Genomic DNA, 17,043 nt, shown 5'->3' with positions numbered 1-17,043 from the left:
AATCGAATGAATAAAATTTTACCTATAATTATTATAGTGCTTCATCATTTTACCAAATCTACAATACTAATGATTTATTATTTCCTTTTTTCAGGTAATTTTGAAGCCCAATTCCACTGAGGTTTTCCGATGGCGATTAGGTAAAGTATCTCGTGAAAAAAAGCTTAATAATTAATTTATCATCTATCACATCGATTTCCAAGTCACAAATTAGAAGGAAATCTACATGCGGTGCAAGTGCGAATTTGAATTCACATTATAACTTTATAGAAACCACCTTAAATACCAAAAGCTTCAATCAAATCAATGAGCTTCTTGGCTCATAAGTAATATACCGTCAACAGCTTATCAGACTATACATTTTTCTAAATTAATATGATCTAAATGGTTTAGCACCACTGTCTAGTTTCACCTTAAACCAGTTGTCGCCAGCGGACGCATCGATCCTCGCTAATCGCAATTAACGACTGAGCCCGTGAAATCGAATTATGTCGACAAATAGTTTCCCAACCATCACTCATGTGCACCATGTACGGCACACTACTTACGGACAATATTAAAATTTATGAACTGCTTAAAACAACTCGAAGGGAAAGTTCGTGCATCCAACTCATATCTCCACGATGTAAACTACTCAGAAATCGTTGATAATGATCATATTTCTCATAAATGGCAGTGAGATTGAACGTTTATAGAAACACGCATCTATTGATTTAAAGTTTTCTTCCAGCTTCATAATTCTTAGCAGATTTATGGCTGCTTCATTTGAAATCAGCAGACCAAGTAATGCAATTATCAGATGCCATTAAATCCTGCGCTATATTTAATGAAAACTTTCAAAATCTGTGACTTAAATAATAATGATAAATCTTTGGACAATTTCACACAGCGCCAGCTAGCTCCAAAGTAAGCAACTTAATGCTTGTGTTATAAGTGCTAGCTTAACGGATATACTACTTATACAGGGTGACTGGAACTGAACCCGCCATAGCTAATACGCGTATAGAGGAGGTCATTTGCTATTTATTGAACCTTACTTTCTATGTCTAAAGTTTTATAGTTTTGGAGATATGTCAATTTTTAAACTTTTTCAGATTTTTCCGAAATTAGACCTTAATTTTTTTTTCTCGCGTGATTTCAACAGTTTTTTTATTAGATATTAAAATCGAATATGTCTTTATTCAAATAAAATAAATTTCGGATCCAGATAATGATTGAATACCTAACTAGTTACGAGCCGCCAAAGTCTAACAAAAGTACAAACCACGATATTAAGTTCTACTTCGAATTCGATTTAAATTAAAACAATGGTGATAATGGATTGCCAATTATCTTAAAAATATTTCTAGCTTCTCTTCTTTCCAATGATATATCACACGTTGTAATTAGATATTGAAATTTGTCAAAAATTCAAAGTTTATGGAAGAAAATGGAGTAATAATACAAAAATTATCCGTACAAAGTTGATTTTGAATTTTTGTAAACTCTTTTCTTCATATTGTGATTATTATTTTAAATTATTTTTAAAAAAAAAACACACAAAAATAGTTATGAAAAGGAGTATAGCAGAAAATATGAGATGTTTGAAGAAACTTTGTATGAATAATTTTCGTATTATTACTCCATTTTCTTTCATAAACTTTGAATTTTTAATAAATTTCAATATCTAATTACTACGTGTGATATATCATTGGAAAGAAGAGAAGGTAAAGATGTTTTTAAGATCATTGGCAATCCATTATCACCATTAGTTTTTTTTTAAATCGAATTCGAACTTGAATTTTTTATCATGGTTTGTACTTTTGTTAAACTTTGGCGGCTCGTAATTAGTTATTCAATCATTATCTGAATCTGAAATTTATTTTATTTGACTAAAGGTTTATTCGATATTATTATCAAATAAAGAAATCGGTTAAAATCATGCGAGAAAAAAAAATTAAGCCGTTTTTAGGTCAAATTTCGGAAAAAGTATAAAATTTTACATATCTCCTAAACTATGAAACTTTAGTCATAGAAAGTAAGGTTCAATAATTAGCAAATGACCTCCTCTATACGCGTATTAGCTATGGCGGGTTCAGTTCCAGTCACCCTGTATACTTTTTTTTTAAATACATAAATATTATACATAGTCACACCCAGACCCGTCACAGAAATTAAAATTCATCATTTCAATTTCTGCCCGGCCGGGAATCGAACCCGGGACCTCTCGGCATAGTAGTCCGTTCTGAACCACTACACCAAACGGCCGACGTCCAAACGTAAATGTCCAAATGTTACTCGTTGCTCTCGTTATCGATTTCATCAAAAAGTTTAATATACTTTTCATTAAAGTAGCCGGCCCCAGAAGCTTAAATACCAATTAAAATTATTACTAATTACAACCTCGTGTTACGTAACTAAAGTTCCATCACTGTCAAACAAATTGAAAAATGTAATTGACGTAGAAGATTGTGTTGACTCGTAGAAACGCGTAGACGTTATTAACTGTCGATGAATTTGGTACCACATTACCACCAATGTAGTTGCGACGTCGGTTTTTCATCAATCAATCATAAGACGCAGCGATATGTCACAAAAAAGTATTCAAGCGCGTTTTCGCGGACCCACCGCGAGTTCCTTATATAAGGGAAAGTTCGTTCCTTATTATTGAGTGTTCAATCTTTGAACAAATTGGAGTATTGTGCCCACCTTCAGAAATAAGATCGCAACCAGTCAAACCTGGTCTGTGGTACCAGATCTGTAATATTAATAAGACACGACTATCGCACTACGTAAGGGCTCTCTTCATATTGGGCGCCAATAATGATCTTCTTGTGTGTGGTCCATGAAACTTCCGCAATGAATGTCGTACATTTTACGAATAATTATAGCAAGGTCAATTACAGCGAAATTAGCATGCTAATGATCTAATTTCCAATCAGTAGTCTCAATCAACCGCGATTCAAAAAACTCTACGTAGTGATGTGCCAATTAGAATGGTATTCGAATTAGGTATGTTAATAATTTAATTGAGTCGGGTGTCGATGTCGATGCGATTATAAATATTTTTATAAAAAATCTAATATCAATTTAGATAAATAGCGTTAAGGAATGTTTAATTACGTTTATCTTTCATCGCGGTATTCTAGGTTGGCCGGAAAGTCTATAAATGTGCGCGATTGTGACTAAATAAAGAGCAGTTTCACCGTTAATGGATACTGATGTCTTCGAAGCCGACGGTGGCTATAAAGAGAAGTTTTATAATAGGGATTCCATAACCGTTAATGGTCGCCAGGTCGATAAAACCTAATAATAAATTGATTTATTTGTTTTTTATCACAATAGCTGGATGGATAGAGCGTTATCAGCTGGTGCTCATGTCAATGTCGTGGTCTTGGAATCGTAACCGGAAACAAATGGCAGAAATTTATTTCCCATTATGAAGGTTCAAAAATAATTCTTCCAGCTAAGTTTACAATACATTTTTGCTTTGATAACAGACATAATCCCAGTCTCTATGGCCCTATTCAGTCCTATATTTAACTAAGTGACGTTCACATTTTCCAAAAAAGATAAATCATAAAATTATTTTCATCGATAAATCTATCGACACGGTCGCATCCCTCCGAATTAGTGCAGCCGCCAGGCAAGTTCAGTATGTAAAGCAAGTGCGAGGCTGCGCCTTGTAAGGCATAATAGTGCTCGGGGCTCGGACGCTTCCCCTTGTGAAAGTCTTGACGCTTCTGTAGGAACTTGCGTAATGGAGATATGAAGGATCAATTTATGCCTCTTTAATGGGTATTCGTATATTAAAAAATCGTTAAAAAAATGTGTAACTTTAGTAATAAAAGACCGGAAGAGAACTGGATCAAACGATGTGGTTCGAAAAAATCATGCTTAGGTATGATAAAGATGCACCATTAAGAAAATTCTTGAGGCTTTTGTTTTTGTTGAGTAGATGTTTTTCGATTGAAAAGAAAATTGTTCATACAAGAAGAGAGAGTGATTTTTTTTCCAGTATATTACTTTGTGTGGGACATTTCCGCTCGATGGACTGACGACGATCTACGTAATGTTAGTGGTATTCTGGGCTTAGGTAAGTAGAGCAAGATGAAAAGTTGTGGAACTGAACGTCCACTTCTATCTGCTCATTGATCGTCTGCGTTGCGATGTTTACTACAGAAGAGCAAAAAATCGAGTAAAAAGTGCTAATTTCAAAATAGTCAATGCAATCGTTTAAGATGCCACGCCACATTACGATCCTCTGCTCGATAACGACTCTATATGGTCATTACTTGCAAATTTCCTTCCTAACACTATTTATTTATTTATTTCTTGCCGCTGCGCTCGCGTCGGCCTTTATCCGGCGTTAAAACATTTTGTTTCGTCAACTATTACTACTTTTTTAAACAGGAAGGAGGCCGGTTTGTATTATTAATTAAATACATTATCAAACACCAGCGGCCTACTTTGATACACCTCGAAAGCACTTCCACACAAATTCTAACGAATGATTACTTTAATTAGTTTAAGTATGAACGATAAAACTGATGACTTCGGCCCCCTTTGATATAAACAAACAGTAGCCAGTACAGATGCAAATAAATAAACTTAAGATAACATAAGTAGCAGTGTAGTGTCAAATTACAGACAATTTTATGATTTAATGAATATTACGTCAAATAAACTTAGGCGCGTTATCAGTTTCGCAACACATAAATATTTTGAGGCAGACAGGACGGACATCATAAAACTGAACGTCCAACTTGATCTCGACAAGCTCGCCGTAAACGCTGCTTAGAACTAACTCATGGCAGTGCGCTTAGATAAAATTCATGTTGTCTAACACAAACACAGATTTATTCAAGTTCCTCAACAGTTAGTAGCAAATCAATATGGGCATCGGAAGCGGCGCAGGAGCCGCCCCCGCGCCATTGTGCGCGCTTACCGCCATCTATCGGGCAAAACGGGTATTTACGACGCCCGTTGTTTACAGTAATGTACCGTTTCGCTCTGAGTACCTATTTGATTCCTAATAGATACTAATGACTGCTCTAATGAAAGCTTTACCGTTGTTCCTATTGAACAGACTGAAGTTATTGCTTCAGGCTCATTTGTTTACATCGTTATTACTGTCAAGGAAACCGTTTTAAATCCAAAATCATTGAATCTCGACACCAAAATGCATCAAGTGAAAACTCTTTTACCGATTCCTCGAGTCATGTTCGCCCAATTACTTCGAATTCGCTTGCACAATACGAAGGTGATTTTAAAGGATTGTGAGTTTATTGCAAAATGCTCATCCATCACATCTTGTCGTACAATGTCTCGCATTATTAATTAAAGCAGCTATTTAAATCACCGCAAGGCGTGCTCAATTTTTTCTCTCCCTTAATGAGGTCCATATACGGTGCCTTCCGATCCTGAATTTGCATTGCGAGTAATTGCAGTTGTAGAAAATTACCTGTTTAGTAGTGTCACCAATTGAAGCCCCATGCACTTGTCAACATTGAAAAATTGATGGTCCATTCATTGGATGTTCGGAATTTGTTATGGATCACTTAAGTGAAATTCTAGATCCTATTCAATGGTCTTTGTGGCACCAATTTTAAATCAGTGCTGGACATGCATAAATTGCTGGGATCGCTCTAGGGAAATTGGTTAATTGCAAGAAATTCTTCTTTAAGTGGGTTTAATGAAGCAATTACAGTAATGTGCTCTTGAGGGCAAATGGAAATGAGGGGACATTTCTAACATACTGCGAGGTTTCACATACGGTTGTTTTTGTTTATACGTATAATTTTCTACTTAAAATCCAAACAACCTAGAAAGATAGAAGCAGAAATGATCTGTGAACTGATATTATTAATCTTCTAAATATACATAGGTATAACTCAAAGGTGACGGACTGACTGACTGACTGACATAGTGATCGGGCTGAAATTTGGCATGCAGGTAGATGTTATGACGTAGGCAACCGCTAAGAAAGGATTTTACGAAACTCCACTCCCTAAGGGGGTAAAACGGGATCCACGCGTACGAAGTCGCGGGCGGCCGCTAGTTTGTTGATAATAACCAAACTCAGTAACAATTTTAACCAAGATTCAATGAACTTGCATTTTCAATTAAGCCGCTTTTATTATATCCGTGTCCGCGTTAGGGCGTTGTCAAAGCATGTCGAATCATTACTTTGAAATAATCAATAATCAACCTTCGGTCAATTTATAATTCCACTATGAACAGGATGTCGTTATTGTCAAATCAAAACAATTGATACCTACGCAGATAAAACTAAGATTAGAATAAGACATTAAATTATAACTTTTTGCACTAAAATGGCCTGAAACTAGCAATGCAAAATTCGAAAACATTGAACAATAATTAGCTATTGCTAATTAATATATATTATAAATGTGCACTGTGCTTACATTAGGTCACAATATTATTAATAACATGTCCAAGCAGCACCGATAGCGTTCAAATATTGTAAAATTGAATTAATTCACACCTATATACTAAACATTTACTTTTTTCTATGTCCGCGTTATATTAAAATATGAAAATAATCCAAATGTTCCACATTTGTATTTACAGTAATTATCTAATTCTTATTGTCTTTAGACAGTATGAATGCACATTATAGTACAGTGTAAACTCTATGTAACGACACTCAAGAGACACAGCATTTTTCTACGTTAGAGAGGGGACGTTAAATGTAGAGATGGTAGAGCTGATCGAAAACAAAGTAAACCATGTAAAATTAAGCAAATTCAACGTTTTAAGGAGTTTGTCGGTAAATCGAGTGACTTCGTAAAGAGTTTATAGGCTGTATATGAAAGAAATCCGTCTCGTGCATAAAATTACTTTAAATTTTAACGTAAAGTTTTTAATACGAGTGGGTAGGTGTAAACGAGGCTGCTCGCACCAACTGAGATCGTAAGTTCTATCATAAATTGTATAAAGGAAATCGTTTACCTTCGGGCTATAGTTGAAAACCAGTGTTATTTCTTGAGCAAAATTATACACTGCTCCACCATCTGTTATTACTAGAGTAAGGTACCTACTGAACTTAAATATGCCTATTCTAATTCTAATAAAACACCTCCTTAAGGTACTTATTGGTTCTTAGTGGTTTGTAAGAAGAAACTGACTAATGCCCGTTTTCACCATCATTACCTATTTTTAAGTGACCCCTATGAAAACAAAATTCCTGTAATGTGTTACCATAGGGGTCACTTAAAAATCAGGGATTGGTGGTGAAAAAGGGCATAAATCTTCGGTAATATTAATATTAAATCAATTCACTAATAGCTTAGGTACCTTCTTAGGTATCTTCTTAGTAAGTCTTACTGTACCTACTGTGTAATTCTAAACCAATTTTGAGTACGACCAAAATCACCACCATTTTCAACCTCTAACCACCTAAAAACCATAAAATGAGAAATATTAAACGCAATTTAAAGCCTAAGGCGACAATACAGTCCTAGGATCATCACGACACTAAGCACAGCATTACATCGTTAGCGACTCGTAAAGTTGTCACGATATCGAAATTCTATAGCGTTCGAATTATATCAACGCAAATACCCGGGCGCTTCGTAAGAGCGTATTTACACATTTTATCGTCTTTACCCTAAGGGGCAATGCGCACTCTTTCCACCCTGGCACACTTTACGCCTTGCATTCATTAATCACCATTTTAGGTTGCGTACATGTTGTATAAGTTAAATCATCTAGATGATCAGTTGCTTAACTGGTTGGCAAGCGCACTGCGTAGTGTAGTAACAACGGCCAGGCTGACGAAAAGCACATCTTAAGATACATTTTTGTAGCAATAAAACTATAAGAGATGACAGGGCAGTGTTTAACTTAATGTGTGCCATCGATGAACGATGGTTTCTAATTGAATATGAGACATTCGTGGATTGAATGATACGCTAAGAACAAGTATACATAGTGTCATTACCTTACCAAGCATTTTAGAGCTTAGCTTGCTCTAGCAAATTGTGGCTACGTCACACCTGTTTAACTACGAAGAAGCGGATTACTAATATCACCAGTACAAGTACATTTATTACAACTAATTCAAAGAAGAGTGGCTCTTTAATCCAATAAGATTAAGCACGCATGAGCATATTTTAGAAATACACATTATTTACTATGGAGGACACATTTTTATGTGTCAGACTTCTGTTGCAATCGTAACATGATCTGCCCGTTCTTCCCAAACTGTAACATCATACGTCATCCATAGAATTAACACTTAACAATTGGCTGGCATATCGTCCTCAGGAATCTGCCAGACATTTCGTTAATGCCAAGGTAGCCATGTGGGCCGTCCATTGTGGACTATTGTCATTAATTCCTATTGGAAATATTGACTCGCATTTATTCTGATTATGATTAATACGACACGTGAAGAAGAACCAGTTTCGCAAGAATACCTTCTATGTTCTGGCCTACTTAATACTATGAATTAGAGGCAATGCAATCGATGCTGTTGCAGCTCTGAATTATATTGCTAGTATTATTGACATGTCCACCATCCATTTAATTATTTTACTCGTTGAGAAATCTTCGGAATAACACGAATAATGATGTCGGTTGTAATATATGCTAGATTATTATCCTGTTGGAATGTTTATTATTGTAACCAATCAGATGCATGTAATGCAGTAGGTAACTCTTACAAAGGATTGAAATGGATAGCTGAACTATTTTTGTAAGTTCATTATAAGCTCATGCACATGGAAACACCATTTGTAAGCTCATAAAATTAATATGCAGTACAAAACCAGTTGTGTTATAGAGTTTTTATAAATAAGACTAAGCTCAGTTGGATGGATAAAACAGTTCCATTACAGGGAAATACCTTTCCAAAAAGGGAAGAAAAGCTCAAAAGCCAGTAATTACTGACGATGATAATGATACATTTGTGATATTTTTTCTAGACTATGCGAAAGAAAATTTTAGAAATAGAACAACCATAATTAGACCCTAAGAAAAAGAAATAGCACAGACTTCAGATCTTCTAATGAATAGACGGCTAAATGTCAAACACTTGCACCTTACAAGGGCACGCCAGTTCACCGGTAATCTCCGACTAATTCAATAAAAGTACACAGTCCACACGTGTAATTGTTACGGATCAGGCAAATTGCCGACACTGAGACAATGAATATACTACAACACATCAGCCTATAAATTTTCGTTGCAATATAGCTCGTATTGCAACTTCATATGGCTACAGTTTCCAGCTTGACGTGCTGCCTGAACGTGTAATCTCCGATTGCAGCGACCGCAGCGCCCTCATCCCGATGCATAGAGAACTTGACCTGCATCAAGCATTATACGCCTTCATTACGCTTCGGCCTTATTACGCTTATAATGACAGGCCGACTGGCTTGCCATTCAGAACCAGTGATGTGGTAGAGAAAACGCTCCGTCAAATCGCGGTTGCGATAGTGAAATGTCCGAAAGATTTGATTGAATTGAAGATGTGATGAGTTGAGAACTTCGTGGTTTCAATTAATTTTCGAGACTCTTCGATTGCGTCGCGTTTGTTTTTTAGGATAGCTTCTTTCAAAATGTATTTGATATTTTGGAAAGATTTCTCTTTAGATTTTGGAAACTTTCGTTTGAGAAAGACTACTTAATTTTAAAGCGTTTGTATTGGTGAAAAGACAGTACCTACATAAGTAATTTAATGCAATTTTCTAAAAGCTCCTCTTTTGAAAATCATGCAAACTAGCATAGGTACATGTGTTATATTATGAACGTACCTAAGTATTATAATTTGCAAGATAATATACCTAATGTAAAGGGAGTGAATCCGTTATCGTAGGCACAACATTTTCGTATCATTTTAATATCTGACCCAGTCCCGCTTCAGATGTCTAGCAGAATATAACATGAGTATCAATAATACCGATCGATATCACTCGAGTAGTCCAGTATCCATCAAGCATCGATTGAATGCTCGCTCCACCATTGCAGTATAATGACAGGCATCAACGCGCGCACCATTGAGTAAGGTCGATCGTCCATAATGCGACCCATTAACAGGTGTTACACTCACATAATAATCCTATCCATTGTTCTAGTTATGGCCGTTTATAGCGGTGACATACTAAGTGCTAATCGCTGTAGCTGTCTTAGCAGAAACAATAAACTTTCCTTATTTGAGTATTTCGACGCGTGCGCAGATTACAAAATGAAACCTGATTTTGAACATGAAAGCTAATGTATTGTGGTGCATTGTAGGATTGTTGTTGGTATGTGGGTCTACGTCGTTCTTGTAAGCTTGTTGTCACAATTTCTAAGTAAAGTTTATTTATTAATGTAGGCACTAGATTATAGTTATCTAGGTTATGATAATGCTGACATTAGTAATCATCTGAAGCATTAGACTTTGTGCTTTCTTAGAACAATGACATTTTAATTGTACGCCAACCCGCCGAACTAAATTGCAGACTTTTGACATGTTGTCAAAAGTTATAGAAAGTACAAGTCGTCGACATTTTTCTTTTGAAATAAAACCGCGACAACTTGGTGTATTGAGTCCTTTGTAACCTTGTGTGTTACATTTCTTGAAACTCCACATCATGTAAATAAATAACGTCATATAAGGAAGGAAGGAAGGACATTACCGATTATTTTGATTAATTGATTAATTAATTTCTAAAGATTACTAATTTACGTTTCGTCGTCTAGCTTGGTGTGTAGAGTTCTTAATTCTAACTTTATGTATTACAATTCCAAAAACGCCGCATCATGTAAATAAATAACGTTACACTTATGTATCTTCCTTAGAAGATAATGCAGATGTTCCGTTCGTGTAGCAAATAATTATCTCAAATCATCTGACGAATCGCTACTATGTTTACTATGGCAATTACTGTCGGTCACTTATGGCCTGATGACACTTGGCATGATGGCTTTCCGCTATGGATGCCACCTATTAATTTATTCGATGAGGCATTTTAAATATGAGGAGTCCTTTGTTATGTGTAGATTGTACACCTAAAGTTGTTAACACATCCTTATTCCAATTGTAGCCACGATAGCCGAACGGTGAATGGGTCGGACTGGCCGACTCGAGATCCGAGGAACGCGGGTTCGAATCCCACCGCCGCTCCACTATTGTGGTGAGACCACTCGTAACACAAGCTTAAGTATTTAGCTTAACCCGAGGGGCTAACGGGACTACTAGTAATTTGTGCTATACCCTTTTAAAAAAATGTAACGCGAACGCGCGTAAAAGACGCGATCTTTTTGGCTACTTTGGGTGCCACGAACTATTTGACGCTGAGTGTATACTTAACGAGTAGTGTTTACTATGTTCAGTTGTTGTTACAGTGCTAGAAATCCTAGCTACAATATTATTGAATGAATAAATCATACCTTTAGCTGATCACAATAATTTAGAGCCACTAGACAGAGGAGCTTGTTTTATGGTGACAACGAAAACAAACTTTAAATTGATATAAATGAATATACTTTACCTACCAATAATTCATTACAATTCTAATCCCGCAATCGATCGTTGTTACGAATAGTACCTATTTAACGTGGACCACCGAATCAAGCAGTGGTCAAGTCATATAGATATGTAAGTATCAGAATTCCTATTTCATTTATGTATACTAAGAGAAATAAGAACACAAATTGGTAATTGAGCCCACGTTTCTACCAATAAACACAATATTCAAGACGCTACAATGGTTTAGCCAAAGTAGATATCTTTGCACTTTACATTTAATTCAAATAAAAATACCTACATACCGAGACCGACATAGCTTAATAGGTAGAATCCTTGATGAGTCCACGTGCGGATCCATATTCATCTGCATAGCTGCAGAATATGACAATGTAGTGCACTTATACATTATTGATGAGTCTTAAGGGGACTCTTCACTGACCTACATTTTTTTTCATAAAAGCGAAAGGTCACTCACTCATTTATCACGAAATGGTGCTTGTAGTAAGTACTCGTTTTTTTGTTTAGTTTTATTTATTATCTTGCTGTGTAAATTTTCTTTCAAATCTCAGAAACTAGAAGTTCTGGTCTCAAATTTTGCATTTCCTTTTAGAACGTAGGTGCTCACTAAGATAGGATTTTGCAAAATCAAACCCCTAAGGGGTAAAACTGGGTCCACGCGTACGAAAACGCGGGCGGGCGCTAGTATTCCTATAAGATTAAGGTAATCCTTCATACTTGAAATTTATACCGACAGACACTACTGCTTTTTTCCATTCACATATTCATTAACTTCTTGCCGTAAGTCAGCGGTATGCTTTTGAAACTTCGGCCAAACCAACGCGTGCAGCTCGCGTCGGCGATAGCGATCACTGCTCGTGCATAGAGTCGCGACTAATGACAGGACGCGTTGATGTGAACTCATCACTACAAATTCATACACGATATCTAATCGCCATAATAATTTTCCTATCGTAATAACAAAGGTTGTAACCCTTTATGCCAGATTTTACGAACCCCATAGGCGTTAGCTAATCTATATCGACACGGCTTAATATACCCTCAAAAGCATGGAATCATCTATCTTTTTCGAACAATCAAATTAATTCAAGCTTGCATTGTTCAGAATATTTCGAACCCACTCCTTGCAAAAGGAAGATTGCTGAAACTAAGCAGATTAAATCCAACTAATATAATAATATTAAGATAAAACTTCGCACAAGTTAAAATTGTTTGAATAATTTTTCAGTTTTGATAATATTTTTCATTAGCACTCGAGTATTTTTCGAGCTGGAAGACGTAGCGTGGGCAGGCCTCCTACTAGGTGGACCAACAATCTGGTAGAGCCTGGATGCGGTCAGCGCAGGACCGTTCATTGTGGAAAACCTTGGGGAGGCATTTGTCCAGCAGTGGACGTCATTTGGCTGAAACGAACGAACGAACGTTAGGTAACGTGATATTATTAGCCTGCCTTCCTCGCTAAATAGACTATCCAACACAAATAAAAGGTTTCAAAAAAATTTATGAGAGTAGAGACAGTTGAAATAGGAACACGTTCACGATCGAGTCTGTGTGACAGATCAAAATCCGCACGTAGTCCGCGGGAAAAAGCTAATTATCAATATCTATACTTCTATACTAATATTATAAATGCGAAAGTAACTCTGTCTGTTTGTCACGCTTTCACGCCTAAACCACTGAACTGATTTTTATTAAATTTGGCATAGAGATAGTTTGAATCCCGGGAAAGGGCATAGAATAGTTTTTATACCGGTTTTTGAAACAGGGACGCGCGCGATAAAGGTTTTCTGTGACAGACAAAATTCCACGCGGGCGAAGCCGCGGGCGGAAAGCTAGTATCATATAAGCTGTCAATGTATCACCTCTACATAACTCTAGGACACTTATTGCTCTCGATACAAGCCCGATGCTCTAATGTATGCAGGTTTGACGGCCAGAACGACCGCTGATAAGCCTCATTGAGACATTTACATACGTAGCCGATATCCACGCAACTGGTTGTACACTTGTATAACTTTAGGGTCATGCCTCCTGCTTGCGTCCACCTACCCATTCGTGCAAACGACGGATCATTCTTTAAAATACAATGGAATACAGAGGATATGGAGGACTGATCATCACTTACCATCAGGTGTGATACAGGCCAAAGCTTCCTCGTTGTGGATAAAAAAAAGAGGAAAGTCATTGTTATAACAACAAAACTTTCGGTTTTATTTGTGTCGTTATGATTGATTACTTTGTACTGCTTTAAAGAGTGAGCAAAGAGTAGTTTTTTTTTTGGACGTTTTTTTGAAGTTTAGTTGGACGAGAACGGGTGACATGGCCCTATAACTATAACCAGTACCGATGGAACTATAGCTTGAAGCAGGTTATAAAAAGCATTTGATCGGCTAGTCTTATCATAATCTTATGAGGTGAAAAATAATAGTCTATGATAATCAGTAATATGTTACCAACTTTATTTTCATTCACCTTTATTCTTCTTACCATTGCAGTGTCTCCTCTTAGATCACGTTTTCGAAATGATGTATCAAGTCATTACACCATGATCCATTTCCTAGTGTTTGATTGTTTACCTGCTTCCTACATCCTAGCCTTGGCAACAACTAGTGATGTCTGTTAATATTGGATAGGATACTACCGGTTGAGTATCACCATCATTCGAAATCGAATAAGTATTCATCTGTTTAAATAATATGACTTAACTCTACTGAATTTTCTTGCAAAGTCAGCGTCAAATGACGCCCAAAGTTGCAACAACACAACCTTATTCCAATTGTAACAAAGACGTGTTGCGAACTTTTTGGCTACTTTGGGTGTCACGAACTACTTGACGCTGACTGTATAATGTCCCTATTAAGACAAAAACGAACAACATTAACACTCAGTAAACATTACCTACATTAGTAACATTACGTGTAAAATCAAAAGCCCAGAAGTCCACTCCAAACTAAACAAACCTAACCGGTTTTGCGTCGAACAAGACGAGTCCACAAAATCCGTACCGGTACCAAAAAGTTCCGGTAATCCAAACCCTACGCACACCTGTATCGGCAAGACAAATTACTATAATCATCATCATGCGGAGTATCTCAACGATGCCATAGTCGGCGTCATTAGCTAGTTATATAAATATGTAGTTACGCGCCTATGAAATTTGTTGCTCCAATAAAAAATAGTGCAGTCAATTGCGCATGCTCAACCAGGCTGATTAGCATGCAGACTTCACTCATTGGCATGCAAGTGGATCGGACCAAACTTAACTAGTTCTACTACAAGTGTTAAGACATTTCTTACGACTTTACGCGTATAAAATCGTTAATGGTGGATAAAAAGCTCTTTAAGCGTGAGAAAGTTCGTCTTTTTTCAGGTAGATATTTGAAAAAGGTTTAAGGTTATTTAATGGCAAAACTACTAATATTCAATTATAAAAACTTTAATATCTTTTCACTGTCGCTGCGCATGTCATGCAGCACTCCTTTCAACAGATCCTCCGAAAACTTTTATCGTTAGTTCGTTTCAGCCAAATGATGTCCACTGCTGGACAACGGCCCCCAAAGGATATCCATAACGATCCTGCAACCAGTTACTTACTTCCCGCGACCTTTACCAGATCGTCACGTCGTCGTCTACGTCTTCCCCGTGGTCGCCACTCGGGAACTTTTCTTCCCAACGGCTACCAGCCTTACGAGTTATGTGCTGTCTACTGTCACTTGATTTTACAAATTTCATTTTAATTCATTTCTTCATTTTGATAATAATACATACTATATTTTCATACATAAGCTAACTAATAGAACCCTATTTTGAACTGAATTATCACGCACTGCACTCATACTGCATATTTACAGGGCGTATATCAGGCCAGCCTTGCCCGCGTTCTGGCCACGTACCGCACATCACTGGCAGATTTACGATGATACAAGGCGGCGTGATTAATATTAAATATGTATCTCTGCTCCGGTATTCGCTGGATCTAGAGCGGTGACGTCAGATGGCAATTTAATCGAATGAGGTAAACGATTAAGCCTTAAAATTATGCTGCGGATTGAACCAATTAGACCTTGTCTACATGACGTTTAATGAACGCCATACATAATAGGTGGAGTACATAACAATTTAGTAGGTACGACAGGCAAATACAGCTTCTTTGGGCCATAATCACGCCAAATAGGCTTAAAATGGATCAATGACCGACATAATGATCTACAGATTTTTGTGATAGTTGATGAAGCTTGAAAACAAATTTTCGAGATTTTCAATAATAATTTGTTTCAACAATCATATCGATTTCTTAGCTCCAAACTAAGGCCGAAATGCACCATCTTACTTTGACTTTAACAAACGTCAAAAATGTGTCAAACTTTATACAAAATACACCGGTTATCATTACAGTTACCGTTAAAGTTAGGTGGTGCATCTCAGCCTAAGAATTCGTCCACAAATGTGCCAATGTGTTTGCGATTCTACATTAAAACACGCGGTCTTATAAATCATAATTTATCGCCTGCCCCATTGCACTCTAAAATAATCTTTACACTAATAATCACATACTGCTAATCCGCATCAACTACTTAATAACTTTAACAGCCATAAAGTTACAAGTTAATCAGCGACCGTCTGCTATAAACTGGGTTATAAAACGTAGCTTACTTAATAATCGAGCAAAGATTATATCTGGATTCTATGAAAGTTTTATTCATGACCAATAAAGTTAAGTTCACGCGAGCTCAGACTATACTGTTTCTTTCAACATTGATGTAAATAAAACCGCCCATTGGCACCTTCAAACATTATTTATACGAGTAAAGTGAATTGGCATGTCATTTTTTGTTGCGAAATAATTAAAATCTATCTCTAAAGGATTCTGAAGACTGCGGTCTGGTCAAAGTAAACGCAGCCCGCATCATGTTTATGTATGAACAACATTGTCGTCGGCTACGTTCATTTTGACCTGAGCGCAGACCGCAGAAAACAACCAATGTGGCAAATCCTTAAGTCGTAACTATGGGTCGCAATCGCAAAGCTAAACAGCTTCTTGTCTTGTTGTCAATTTTAACAACTTCAAGCTTGCAAAATCCTAAAACATGAATGTTTTTCTTCACTTTTTTTATGCATAACAAGGCAGGTATTTGACCACAATCGCACCTGGTGTTAAATGGGATGCAGTCTAGGATGGTACATATCTGCCCTGTAAATGCCTATTCACTCTCGCCTTGAAAAGGCCCGGATTACAGTCTTCGGGAAAGACATAGCAAGCAATGAATTGAATTTGCGGCTTACCTAAGAATTGAGAACCTCCTCCTTTATAAAGTCGGTTAGAAATGCAGACTATTTATACTATGCGCACACGCATCGCTCTCATACGGGGTCAGAACAACGAATCCTCCATAACAATGCTAACCGCCTTATTACCATAATATACACGCTATAAGTAGAAGAAGGCCATGATGGCTTGCAGGTGTGTCTGTGGTCCATTTTTTCTGGGTCCTTAGACGTAGACAGCTGCATATATCGATCTCTATCTATCTTTAACCGATCAATACGATGTAAAACCAATCGTA

General features: G+C 36.8%; 1 protein-coding gene across 2 annotated transcripts in view; it reads left to right on the top strand.

Annotated features, from left to right (window-relative positions):
• LOC114352561 (transcription factor hamlet) overlaps positions 1–17,043 on the top strand; it is a 143,176-nt gene that overhangs the window by 109,868 nt on the left and 16,265 nt on the right. Inside the window, exon 3 of one of the 2 annotated variants that reach the window (XM_028304193.1) lies at positions 95–140. The exons of the other annotated variant lie outside the window; for it this stretch is intronic. The gene's annotated coding sequence lies outside the window, so the exon portion shown is untranslated. The remainder of the gene's footprint in view (positions 1–94; positions 141–17,043) is intronic. 2 annotated transcript variants of the gene reach the window in all.

The sequence above is a fragment of the Ostrinia furnacalis genome, unplaced genomic scaffold (genome assembly GCF_004193835.3).
Source record: "Ostrinia furnacalis isolate ACB-3 unplaced genomic scaffold, ASM419383v2 OfSCF1404, whole genome shotgun sequence".
NCBI lineage: Eukaryota > Metazoa > Arthropoda > Insecta > Lepidoptera > Crambidae > Ostrinia > Ostrinia furnacalis.
This window is presented reverse-complemented; position numbering and strand designations above follow the sequence as displayed.